Here is a 14,062-nt window from a genome sequence, read left to right on the forward strand (position 1 = left end):
TGAAGGCTCTCACCAGTATTTAGCAAAACATTTGGATATATTTGTCCAACTTACCTTTCTAATGAGAAAATACATGCTCAGCCTTATAACACATTTCAGTGGTAGAAAACGGCAGAAGCAAAATTTTTGTTTAATGAAGGAACACACGAGTATTGAAGCTATTCACCAGTTAAAAATAGCTACCTTGCAAAAGAGTAAATTCTGTGACCCTGTTATTATTCTAATAGTAAGAGAAAACTCAAGCTGGAGGATGTTGGGAAGCCAAAATACTGCATATGAGATTCCTACATTAGTTGAGAAGCCAGGAGAGATGGTTCCTAACATGTATTCTAATTCAAGGAGTGCTGATATTAAATTTTATTTACAGATCGAAATGTCAGTTACATGAGTGATAAGGCATTGGCATTTATTTCACAATAACATTTTAAATTGTATTAAATGGTTTGCTTGAAAATTGAAAAAAAATAGGCATGTAAATTTTGGACACAGAAATGATTCAATAAGATATATATGTGTGTGTGTGTGTGTGTGTGTATATATATGTGTGTATATATATATACACACACACACTCATTTGTCATAGCTTTTTGGGGATCCCTAAGCATTCTGATGAAATTTAACCCAGCAAATTATTCATGTCAGTGGACAGACATTGCACCAGTCAACAATATTTTATGCTAATATTTTTTCATAGCTGAAGCATAGTAGCTTTGGAGACAGATTGAATTCAAATCCCAACGCCAAAAATATCAGCCACAAGGCTTTGAAAACATACCTCGCCCTCTGGGCTTTAGTTGCTTCACCTATAAAATAGGGCTACTAATTAATAGTACCTGTCTCCTAGGGTTGTAGTAAGGATTTGAATAGTCTGGAAATAGTTCTTGTGAGAAGGTCTATGAAAGCTGTGGAAGGCAAAATGGCTTCCCAAAGCTGTCCATATCCTAATCCCTGGAATATGTTATGTTACGTGGCAAAGGGGACTTTGCGAATGGAATGATGGTCATGTATCTTAACATTGGGAGGTTATCCTAGGTGATCCAGGTGAACCCAGTCTAATCACAGGAGCTCTTAAGAGAACTTTCTCTAGCTGGAGCCAGAGAGATGCAGTAGAAAGGAAAGTCACAGAGATTTAAAGTATAAGGTTCTTAGCAATGTGACATTGCTGGTGAGGATGGAGGGGGCAATGTGATAAGAAACGCAGGTGGCCTTCAGGAGCTGAGAGAAGGTCCTGGCTTACAGGCAGCAAGGAAACAGGGACCTGAGTCCTACAACCACAAGGAACTTAATTCTGCTTAGAATTAAGCTGAACAAGCTTAGAAGTGGATTCTCCCCTAGCACCTGCAGAGAAGAGTTCAGGCCATCTGACACTTTGATTTCTGTCTCTTGAGACCTAGTACAGAGAAACCATCTAAGCCCACTCACACTTCTGACCTGAAGAACTGTGAAGTAACAAATTTGTATTTGTTACTTCATGGATAAATAAAAATTCATTTCTGCTAAGGAAACGAGAAATCAATTAAAGGCAAAGAAGCAGGAAGACAACTGTCAAAGAGTGAGACTGCTCAGATTTCTAGAGTTTTCTTCGGGCTAGGATCTAAATTATGCTATAATTATGAACAGGTAAAAGCTGAGTTGTCCTCTGGGAATACAGAAAAATTCTCAAAGAATTAGTCCACACTCATTTGTTGTACGTGAATTAAGCTGAAAGATATAGAAAGCCTTCCTCCTTGCTCACTGCTATATCTGTGGTACCTGCCACACAGTAACTGTTCAATAAAAATCTATTAACTGTTTAAATAAAAGAATATTTACAATGACTGAAAATAGGAAACTATTATTATGCTTTTCCTTAAACTGGTACTTCTGTAAAAATATCAGTTAAAGGAATGGCTATAATTTCAAAAAGTTCAAATTTACTTTGGCTAAAGACTATGAGTACCATGTGGTTAAGGGTAAACATTACCATAGGAAGCCACATGTCCAAGCAGTGATTCGAGAGTAGGGGGTTAAAGAAGGATGCTGCTGTTCAGGCTCCAGAAGAGCTAAATGCATGTTGGCTATGCCCCAGCTCTGGCCAGGCACCCATGAGGGCAGAAAGAGCATGTTTCTATGGATTGGCTCATTAGGCTAATGGGCTGTTGGCACTTCTCTCCCAGGGCAGTTGAAACTTCTGAGGCTGACTGAGCAGGAAGAGAGAGCTCCCAGATCCCTTGTGATAAACGGGGTCTGTGGCTTTCTTTGCATGAATGGTTGCATTATGTGCAGATGTTCAGTGCACTTCCACAAGCTTTTATGGATGAATAAGTGGCATCATTATGGTGTGATTTGACCAGAAATGAAGCATGGCCCAATGCCATCTGCAAAGTTCCTATCTTTCTGATAGAGATTGTAGAGGGGTAAAGCTAATGAAACTAAAGTACTCTTCAGAGATACTGATGACTGCTGGAAAGACTATCAATTAATTTCAAAATAAGAAATTGAATTTCTCTCTGCACTATTCTAGCTTTAAAAAATTTTCACTCTATTTCTTCATGACACTTAAAAAATAATTATAAGCCATTCCATTAAAAATCTCTCTCATAGAGAAATAAATGGAGCAGAATAGAAAGTATTTCTAATGTCTACAAAAGTCAGCAATTTCTCACAGTCAGAAAGGCATATTATGTACAGAGTAATCAAACTTCCTAATTTGGCTTCTCTGTGACCAAGATCTTCATACCTGCTCAGCTGAGGAGACCAAGAATAGATTTCATGTTTATCAAATGGTAACTGAGACAAGACAAGAGGCGAAGAAGGACAAGAATGCAAAGGAAATAAACAGGGATAGGGAATACTAAAGAAGTGGTTGAGAAGTTCACATCTGCTCCAATGTGTAGGGTATTTCAGAATATTAAAAAAGAATATAGAATCATAACGACTTTTGGTTGATTTTTTAGACCATCCTTTTTCATTTCCCAAACCCAAGAAATGAACAAATTTAATGATGTCAAATATCTCATGAATGAAACTAAATAATACTTTGTGTAAAACAGAAAACAGTTACAAGCCAAAGAATATACAAGAAGGTAAAAAGATGGAAAAGATGAAAGAAAAAAAATTTTTGTAAACCTAGAGAAAAATCTGCTTGAATATTAGATCTCAGGATGGGAAAAGGCTTTCTACATAATGAACAAATTGAAAAGAATATATTAATAAGCTTAGCTATATTAATTTAAATCTTTCTATATCAAATATGCCATAACATTAAAAGGCAAAGAAAAACAGAGACAAAATATTTCCAACAAAAATAAATTATTTGATATCCTTAATATAGAGATAGAGCTTACAAACATTTTGGTATCATGAGAAAAAAATGTTCAGTTGGACATAAACAGAGATATTTTTAAGTGGTCACTAAATATATTTTTAAAATGTATCCCAGTACTAATCAAAAAAGTATAAAATAAAACAAGATACTATTTTCTATCAAGTGAGAGAAGTTTTTTATTCCTTGTTAAAGTCATACCACTTTGGATTGTCAAAGATACCAAGAGACAGACTTGCCAGCAGGCATACAAAACAGATCCAAGTGACGAACAAAAATAAAAATCAGAAATGGATTAAAAGACGTATGCAGCAGGCTGTTCATAAAACCTTATTTAAGCACATGAAACTAGAAACACGTGGAGTCTGGTTAACTATAACCACGGCTCAGCCATTGAAAGTGTCTTCAAAGATTTCTTAAAGGCATGAGAATGTTTTCATGGTATGGGAAGTGAAAAATCAAGATTTAAAAAGACTTCACGTTCAGTACTCAAATTTAATTACAAAATTTATTTTTATCTATATAAAAAAAGCCCTAGAAGTATATATACCAAAATAGGAAGAGTGATTGTCTTTGGATTGTGGGAGGGAGAGGCAGTACTTGATTACTCAGTAGGTGGCCAGGGCACCAGCAGAGCAGAGGCATTATTTTTTTTTTCTGAAAGAACTTCATAATTAAAAAAACAAAAAGCAATAAATTAGTCATCACATGCAAAATCATATCACAGTTATACTTCTTTACATTTACTGTGCAATTTAGTAGAGTTTTCATTTTGAAATACAAATGTGGGTTGAGGGCACTATACTCTACCCATTGCTTCGTGACCTTGAATATCTTGATCTGGTCCTGGTTACAAATAATTTTTATTTTCTTCTTTGTTGCACTTTCAGTAAATTCTGCAATCAGAATACCCACTTGGTTTTCTAATCAGAAAAAAATTAAGAACTGCCAAACCACTCACTTTACACTCTTTTTTTATATTTGGTGGACAGTACCACTAATCCTCAAAAGTTGACCAAATCCCATTAAGTCCTGGTCGTTTATGAAGACTTATAGCAGAACCAGCCGCAGACTAGTGGATGGAACCAACACTCCAACTGCAGCTAATACAGAGACACCAGCCACCCCAGCTGAGTCTGGGTCTTCTCTCATCTCTCCATACAACCTCTCTGCTATTAACACCCCTAACCTCTAACACTTCATAAAATCAAGAATTGATTAATTGATTTTAAAAGAACAAAGGCCTTCTTCCCCACCTTCTTTTGCACACCTTCTGATACCTAGCACAGGGCTCAGTACACACTAGGCACTTGCTCATAGAGTAATTCTAAGAACAAATGAGCTGGTGTACAGGCAATCACTCTGTAAAATGCAAATTGCAATGCAAATGCAAGCAAGGAGCAATTGATGAGTTGCCTTGAGCTGCACTATTTTGTAAGACAGAATGTCCTATTTCTTCTTTGAATTTTGAAATTATTGAAATAATATACTTCTTCAGTTACCTAGTAACTTCCATGGAAATCTACCACCAGATAAACCAGAGAAGACCTTTCACTGGGGAGGAGAAAGGATGGAGAAGCATATGGTGCAAACACAGTCTAAACGTGAAATTCTTATCTAAAACTACTCACACTTCCCAGTGGCCTCCAGCATGAGACAGAAGGTCCTTAGTATACAGGTCTGGTTATTTACTAGATAAAATACCTATGACTCTAAAGCTCAGGATTCAGAATTCTAGTTCTGCAGTAAAATTCAGAAGTACAATGGAATGAAGGATCTTCACCTGATGCCTTTAATATTCTTAATTTTTTAATAATTCAAGTGCCCTTAAAATGGAAACCATCCGCTTAGCAACTTTTAACCAAGGGAAATAAAAACTGTCAGGTGCCATTTGGTATCAGATATTCAGGCAGAAAGAAAATACTGAATCTAGATGCTTCATTGTCAGGATGATATGCTAAGTTGGACTCAGCTCTGCTACCAAAAAATATACCACATATATATAGTTTTATTTATATTGCAAAATTACAAAATGGATAAAACATTGTTATTTGTCAGACCACATGAACTTGATATTTCTGTGAGGGCTTTGCTAGAAAATCAAGTTACAGGCTTTGCTTTAGTCTTTGATTTTTTCTCTTTTCTTAAAGCATACCAAAGCCTTATTAGTTTTCTTTTAACAGTCATTGCTTTACTTTACTCTACCTACAAACTATAACTATAAATTTATATCCATTCAGTGAAAAAATGAATTAAATCCAACATTAAGTTTAGTGGTTGTTCCCAGTTTTAGGATATTTACCTTTAAACACTGTACTTAGAATTTTAAAGAATATTAACAAAATAGCAAATTATTTATAAATTCAGAAATTACAGTCCAGTTTCCATTTTTAAAACTCCCTTGGTGAACCAAAGAGGCCTCAGAATGTCCCAAGATTAAATGTTTGAGATAAAGCTGCCTCAAAATGAAAACTACCTAGGACGATCAGACCAAAAATTATTTTGAGTAGGAGGTCTTTTCTCCCAGACATGCCATTTTACATGCAGAAGAATCCCAAATTATCTGACAGGCTACAAGTGGAAAGCACATCCTCCACTGGTGACAGCCTTCCAGAAAGCACAGTGCATGCTTTGACAGTATAGAGATGGTTTCCCATTTGGGGACGGAGAAAGGAATAAAATGTGTTCAGCTAAAAATGGTACAAGGATGCTGTTTGTGAAACTGTTTTGTCTGGAAACAGAGGCTCATTATTTACCACAATGTAACGTTCGAGCTGCTGGGATTTGGGGAGTGGTCAGGCAGTAGAGGGATTGCTGAATGCAATGACCCTTTCCTATGTGACCTAGGGGAAGTCATTGACTATGAATCATCCAAGACTTGAGTCCCAGTCAGCTCCCTGGGTACTACCAACTTCCTCTCTACCTATCTTTTTGTGGAGATAATAACAACTGCTTCAAAAAGGACACTCCCCAAAACTTACAAAGTAGGACTGTTTTTCTGATTAATATACATAACATAAAATTTGCCCATTTTAACCACTTTTAAGTGTGCAGTTTAGTGGCATTAAGTATATTCATATTGCTGTGCAACCATCACCATCATCCATCTCTGGAACTTTTTCATCATCCCAAACAGAAACTCTGTACCCAATAAACCCTAACTCCCCATTTGCTCCTACTCTAAATAGGACTTTAATAATAGAAACTAAGAAACCAACTTTCTCCCACACTACGAAGCCATGGTGTTTATCTTCTTCCAAGGAAACTTTTTGTGCTGGCACATTCCTCAGTATCATAAAAAAAAATCAGAGTTAATGGTCAGGCTGGTCAATATTAATGATATTGGTACATCTCTCTCCATATTCAAATAATATCATTAAAACAACTTTCACACTTCTGGCTTATCTCCAAAGGACCATCTTGGTTGAGGGGCTGGGTCTGGGAAGTGTTTTTTAACTCTGCAGAAAAACAAATATACGTGGGAGATTTGAGAGTTTTGTCATCCTATTGGTTTTCTCTGAAGAAAAGTCTCTATGGCTTAGAGAAATCCTTATATTTTTGATTGAACTAAATTAAGAAAGATAACTGAATTATGACATTGTATTAGCCTAGATGGGCTTGTTGCTCTGGGATATAAGGGAAGTGACTGCAAGCATAAAGTCCACCATCTTGTCTCCAACCTCGGGTTAAAATAATTGTAGTTCAACATGATTCAAACACAAGATATTCTGCTTTACACTTACACCAAGTTCATTCACTTAATAAATACGGTTGGGCACCTGCTGTGCCCTGCTCTTTGCTGGGGCTTGGAACTCAGTAGTAATGGAGCCCACACAATCCCTGGCTTTGTGGAGTTCTCAAGGAGTACTGTGTGTCCACCGGATTGCTCTAGAAAGAGTGTAGCTTTGGAGTGATGGAGCTTTTCTGGGCTCTCCTCTCTGTGGAGCTAGAAAGCCTGGTCATCCCTTTATGAATGTCCCACCCCTGTTGGGCTCTGACTGTACATTCCAAGCTTCAAGCCTCCTGGAAAAAACAACTATTTCTTCAGCCTTGGAAAGTTCACTGCCTGGACTGCAAAATTTATAATTTTATATTTGCCAATGAATATTGTCAGTTATTTTAAAAACACATAAAATAATGTGTTTTAGAAAAATTGCCAGGCATATGATTCACACGTTTACTCTTTATACATCTGGGAGAGGATAGCACTTTACTATCCATGCAGTTTATATCTGCAGAGCAAAATAATTATGGAAATATGAGTTTGTCTTTGTTCTTGCTAGATTCATTCCCTTGCTTTTCTACACCATTCCCACCCCATTCTTAAGCAGGTAATCACCAGGCTTTCTGATGCATCATTTAAGGGACTGGAAAGTGGAATAAGCTCAAATTCAAAAGCTTTGGTAAAACCCTAAGTCCGTGCAGAATTTGGGCTGGGTGTCCTGGAGGAAGAGGGAAAAGAGATAAGGAGAGGAGGGAAGAAGAAAGAGGAAAAGAGGAGAAGGAGAAGTGAAGGGAGGAGGAGACGGAGAAGGAAAGAGAGAAAGAGAAAGAGAGGAGGAGGAAGAGAAAAAAAGAAGAAGAGGAAGGGGAAATGGAAGAATAAGAGGACGAGGAAGAAAAAGAAGAACAAGAGGAGGAGGAAGAAAAAAAAGAGGGAAAGAAGAAAACTAGAAGACTTACATTACTTGATATCAAACTTATTATCTAGTTCCAATACTTAAGATATCATGGAACGGACCCACGCACAAACAGATGAGTGAACAGGACCGAAGCAGATGTGCACACATATGGCTGCCTGATTTATGGCAAACGTGATCCTGCAGGACAGAGGCAAACAAATTGAGAAACAGTTAGCTGTGAGGCACAGGCTTGGCCTTTAACATGATTTTTATAAGAAGCATCCCTTCAACCCTAGCAGTTTATCTGAATGCCCTTCCTCTGCACTCCTTAGTACCCTATGCATTTGTTAATTATTATACCTACCTAATTATGTAAGTCAATGCCTTACCTGTCTGTATAACGAGCACCCACCTGATAGAAAAGGAAATGAACTAAGCCTAAGAGGCCCAACACAGGCTGCTGGAAATCACCTCCAGCAGTAGGAGCTGCCAGTGATGTCGAGAGCAAAAGCTCTTCAGAGCTGGTAAAGAGAAATGGCACCTCAGATATATCTGATGCAGTCACATTTAACAAGTGAGGTAAACATAGTGATTCCTCGTCTTTCAAAATTCTCCAGCATAGAGGAACAGACTAACAATTTCCCACTAGTGGAACTGGAAAATCAGGCATGTGACACAGCATTGGGGTCAGCCAGGCAGAGGCAAACTGCCCTCAGATGCCCAGGGGAAGAGGTGATCCGGAACAGGGCTTGGATGGAGGCCAACCAGTGAGCTTTTCAAACATCCAGTTTCAAACATCCAACTTCCATGGTGGCTCTAGCACTTGCAGAAAATAAAAAGAACATATAAAAACCTAAAACTATAACCTCAGTAAGCTTTTCCGAGTTAAGTAAGAAAAGTAAAGCTGATGAATAAGCAGCCCCTGCATTTTTGGTCTGACATGAGCAATTAGGGTTGTATAGTAAATACCTTTCTGAGACTCTGCCTGGCCTGACATTTATTTTTCCTGAAAATTCTCCTCAATCCAAGAGTGGTCCCTGATGGCCATGTTTAAACCATGGGAGCTATATCCCTGGCCACAGCTCATTGGCCCCAGAGCAGCCATCTGATCCAAGCTAAGCCAAACAGATTCTGTCTCCCAGGAAATGAGAACTGGGACACTGTTTCGTCTCTGGTAGCTGTGAGAAGGCCATATTCCAATATGTAAATGGAGAAGCAGAAAAGACAAGCTTAAAGCAGACACTACAAAGAATCTGAAACAAGAGACCATCTGGCCTGACAGAGTGAGAAAGAGATGAAAACATAGCTGCCTAGCTTCCAAACATTTCCAGCCCTGCCCAGTCCTTTGTGATACCCCATCACATTAATTGCCTTTGGATTCCATGAGATACCCCTGGATCCCATCTCTGTTTACAATAAAGTTCCCCATTTTCATTCACATTAGTGATATTTTCTGTTATTTGCAAACAAAGGAGGCCTAACTTTATGACATATCCAACTTAAGTGCACACATATTTACTTTTTTCTATAAATTTAAAGATACATTAAGAAAAACAAGAACTAATTTGATGAGCTGTTTTCTGTCTTCACTAATTGAAAGACTTGCTAGTCAAAAAGAAGTGAGTCAATGGATAGAGGTACTATTCACAGTTTCTCTGAAGATATTTTAACAACATATGGAGCATATGGCTTAAAAGTATGTATATATAGATAGTTATGCCACTCAATTACAGGTATTTAATGGCCTCAGATGATCCTTTATGTTGTTTAATGAACATCTTGAGATGCTCCAATTAGAAATGTATAATGTAATGACTTTTTAATTGTTGCATTTTTCTACACAACAAACAACTCTGCATACAAGTTGAACTATAAATTCAGATAGCACTTCTCAAGCACTTTCTCCCTCCATGTGCCCATTACAAGTGAATTGTGAATTGCCTAATGTTTGCTTTTAGCTGAGTATCACCATTAAAAACAGAGACATTTAAATGATTACCATCTCTGCTCAATTTAAAAAGTTACAGGCAATGAATTCAAGAGGCTAATCTGACCCACAATATTCTTATCCTGTGATTCAACCTCTCTTTCAGTTTCAATCTACACTCACATCAGTTTGCTCAGCATTTACTATAAGAAGTTCATCAATAGGTATTAATGGAATGGGGAAAGAAACACATTATTTTTTATTCTCACATATGTGGTACCAAAGGCTCAAGCAACTACAGACTGTGATAGACTCCTGATTCAATTAAGGAAGTTTTTTATCAAATTGTGATCTGTAGTATTCTTAGCTTTCTGTGCAATAGTATGCATATATTGCATTTAATGAGGAAAGGAAGAATTAAGAAGTAGTGTAGAAGACAGCAACATCATTGTAGAAATGAGTTGTTAGCCAATGAGAGATGCAGTTTAGTGTAGGATGAAGGCCTAGCGCTTCCACATCAGACATGTATAAGTTACTCTCCCAGCTCTGTCATTCACTCTGGTTAATTCATACCCTTTCGAAGCCTCAGTTTATGCATCTGTAGAAAAAGAACAATAAATGCACACACTGTCTAGAGTTATTGGGAAGACTACGTGATCTAACATTGTAAAGCCTGTATTGAGCTGGGGTTGGCAAACTTTTCCTGGACAGGACCAGATAGTAAATATTTTAAGCTTTTCAGCAACTACTCAACTCTGCTGTTGTAGCACAAAACCAGTCACAGAGAATCCATAAACGAATGGGGCATGGCTGGGATCCAGTAATACTTAACTTCTGGGACATTAAAATTTGAATTTCATAAAAATTTATGTGTCATGAAATATTATTCCTTCTTTTTTTTTTTGAGACGGAGTCTCACTCTGTCACCCAGGCTGGAGTGCAGTGGCGTGATCTCGGCTCACTGCAAGCTCCGCCTCCCGAGTTCACACCATTCTCCTGCCTCAGCTTCCCAAGTAGCTGGGACTATAGGCGCCTGTGTGTTACTATCAAATATATAAGGAGTTTTTTTTTTTTAAGTAAATGTGGTTTTACTTATTTCCTATGGTTTAAACTGTTGTTGGAGAGCAGGTTATAACAAGTTTTGAATGGATGCTCTGAAGTAATACGATATACTTCTCAAAGGGTTCAAGAAGGAACAAGGAAGGCCAATTATCATCCCACTGTAGCTTTCATCTTTAGCTAGTCTAATTTTATACAGTGGCCTAGACACACGAGTTTAGATTCACCTACATGCCTAACATTCAAAAAATCAGGGCAGTCACAACAGGTATAAGGGATCAGCACACATTCTAACTAAACATAAAGAGAAATAATGACTGACCATTTCTGTTTTGATTTTTCAGCTACACCACAAATGGGTTTTATTACTTTATCTTTAAAGACCTTTCTATTTCACCAATGAGGTCAGAATGAGGAAAGTTTTGTGGATCAGGAAAAAAGTTTTTTTTCCTATCTAAAAACATGGCATAGATTTACAGCTGCTTCTGAATTTTCCTTTTTTTCTCTCTTTTTTTAATTAATTAATTTATTTATTTATTTGACATGGATTCTCACTCTGTCATCCAGGCTGGAGTGCAATGGTACAGTCTCCGCTCACTGCAACCTCTGCCTTCTGGGTTCAAGTGATTCTACTGCCTCAGCCTCCTGAGTAGCTGGGATTACAGGCAACGGCCACCACACACGGCTAATTTTTTTGATTTTTAGTAGAGATGGGATTTCACCATGTTGGCCAGGCTGGTCCCAAACTCTTTTTTTTTTTTTTTTTTTTTTTTGAGACAGAGTCTCCCTTAGTCGCCCAGGCTGGAGTGCAGTGGCGCGATCTCGGCTCACTGCAAGCTCCGCCTCCCGGGTTCACGCCATTCTCCTGCCTCAGCCTCCCGAGTAGCTGGGACTACAGGCGCCCGCCGCCTCGCCCGGCTAATTTTTTGCATTTTCAGTAGAGACGGGGTTTCACCGTGTTAGCCAGGATGGTCTCGATTTCCTGACCTCGTGATCCGCCCGCCTCGGCCTCCCAAAGTGCTGGGATTACAGGCGTGAGCCACCGCGCCCGGCCGGTCTCAAACTCTTGACCTCATGATTCGCCCACCTCAGCCTCCCAAAGTGCTGGGATTATAGGCAGGAGCCACCACATATGGCCTGCTTCTGAATTTTCTAAGGCAGGTGAACTGGGTAACCAGTTAGGACTTAAGGAAATCCACTTTTCAAAGAGCCTTCCCATGTTGGATGAGCACAATTCATAGTTGCAACTAAGAACTGACAACGCTTCCTCCACAAAAGACTGTGTACAAGCCACTTGTCCAAAGGAGTGTGCTTGGAGTTGGTTTTCTCGGCCTCAGACTCATCTATCACCATCCTTTTGCTGACTGCCCTTTGAGACAGAGGGAATACAATGACAAGTCTATTGACAGAGTGCAGGAAAGGGAAAATTATATTTTTCTTTTTTCTATATCAAGTGCTCCAGTCTAGGTCTCTCCAGTTTAATGAATAGAATCAAGAAAGGTAGGCAGACAGAGAAATAGGTGAAATTTAAATGTCACCACCTCATTAAGGTATTAGGGAATGATGCTGGATAATGAAGATCATGTAGTTGAGAACCTGAAGATGCAGAAAGGTTAATAAATATATTTGTAAAGAGTCTCCTGGGTAATAGCCCAAAATCAGATTGTTAATTTGCTGATATTTTAAAAGAAATAATACATATAGAAAATTTGGAGGAAAAAAAAACTATTTTTTTGTTTCAGTCCCATATTCATTCTCCATGGATCTTAGTGTCAGATTCATATTCATTCTCTTTGAGTAGAAGTACCTCAAGCTCCAGATCTGATGCCTTAACTGCTCTCCCTTCTGAGAAGTTCTCACTGATAATATTTACACAATTCTGCCAGTTGGAAGCACTTTCCAATCAGAGTGGAATCTATTCTGAAGTCTGAGCTCCTATGAGGTTCTCTTTGACCATCCGTACGTACCACAGATTCTGCTCCAATTAAATGTCAACTCATCATCCCACATTATTCACCACTGCTAATGTTCTGAATGCTGCTGTCAAGGAAAATTAAAATAGTTTCTTCCCTTTGTACATCCATAACATTTTATGTACATGGAAACGAAGAATGAAGATTAGGGGAAAAGAACCTGTTGTTCTCTAAAATCATAGTTTTTATTTCTTGAAATAAAGGCTTCAATGCTAGTCAAAATCCTCACTAAATATTGACTTCTTGGTCTCCTTTCATACTGTCTGCAATTCAGCAATTTTCAAAAATATTTGTTGTCATCTCAGAAGGAAAAGCTAACAAGAAATACAAGATAGAAATATACCCAGTAAAGTTAGAGTCAAAATTAATTCCTTTCCTATAACTGACTTACAGATCACATCAATGTGAAAAGAAATAAAGAAAGGCTAATTTATTTAGAAAGAAAAACAGAAACTGTAAATAAATATATTTTAAATATAAGTTTGACAGAAACAGATTTGGGGGTTGTGACAGATCACAGATTAAATATGAATCTCATATTTTTTATATTCTTAAAAGCATAAGCATGGAGCTGTGATCTTGAAACATACAGATAATGCAATGCCTAGCTTGTCAGACTGTCATCAGAATCCTTAACATCCATCAGGCAGCAGAGGCACAATGGAGTCTATGGAGAATTTCTCCCTGCCCCAAAATGATTTCTTGGGAAAAAAATAAGAAAAAAAGGCAATGTAAAAACAATGCTGATAACTGCTATAAAAGATTGGGATTATAAAAGAATAGTGCAGGTTGTGGTGTGAATATATTAAAAAAAAAAAAGTTCTTGACCACTGTTAGATACTTTAACAGAGGTTAGAAAATGCAATGCTTAACACTAACTCCAAAAATAAAACATTGACCATTAACTATACTCCACTTCATGTAGCCTCTTTTTCTTTTCATGACTACTGCTATCCCACATACTTCAGCCCCTCTAAACATGCAGAAGCCCTCCACTGATGCTTGGGAATAGAACCATACAGAGGCATTTCAATAATGTAATCCCACTAAGCTATTTAAATGCCCTGTCAACTCCCAGCCCTCCCCGATGCCACCTCCCTCAATCCTCCCTCATGCACTGTGACAACACCATGGAAGCCTCTCCACTCAACCTTCCTGCAATCACTTTCTCTTGCTC

General features: G+C 38.0%; 1 protein-coding gene and 1 long non-coding RNA gene across 5 annotated transcripts in view; both read right to left on the minus strand.

The window, feature by feature from the left end:
- The window catches only part of SLC35F1 (solute carrier family 35 member F1), a 398,228-nt gene that overhangs the window by 314,399 nt on the left and 69,767 nt on the right, over positions 1-14,062 (minus strand). The window lies entirely within an intron of this gene.
- Positions 1-14,062, minus strand: part of LOC103884076 — a 115,515-nt gene that overhangs the window by 44,669 nt on the left and 56,784 nt on the right. For 2 of the 3 annotated variants that reach the window (XR_002521796.2, XR_002521798.2), the window contains exon 2: positions 7,988-8,124. The exons of the other annotated variant lie outside the window; for it this stretch is intronic. This is a non-coding gene — a long non-coding RNA (uncharacterized LOC103884076). The remainder of the gene's footprint in view (positions 1-7,987; positions 8,125-14,062) is intronic. 3 annotated transcript variants of the gene reach the window in all.

Source organism: Papio anubis, chromosome 6 (assembly GCF_008728515.1).
Source record: "Papio anubis isolate 15944 chromosome 6, Panubis1.0, whole genome shotgun sequence".
Lineage (NCBI taxonomy): Eukaryota > Metazoa > Chordata > Mammalia > Primates > Cercopithecidae > Papio > Papio anubis.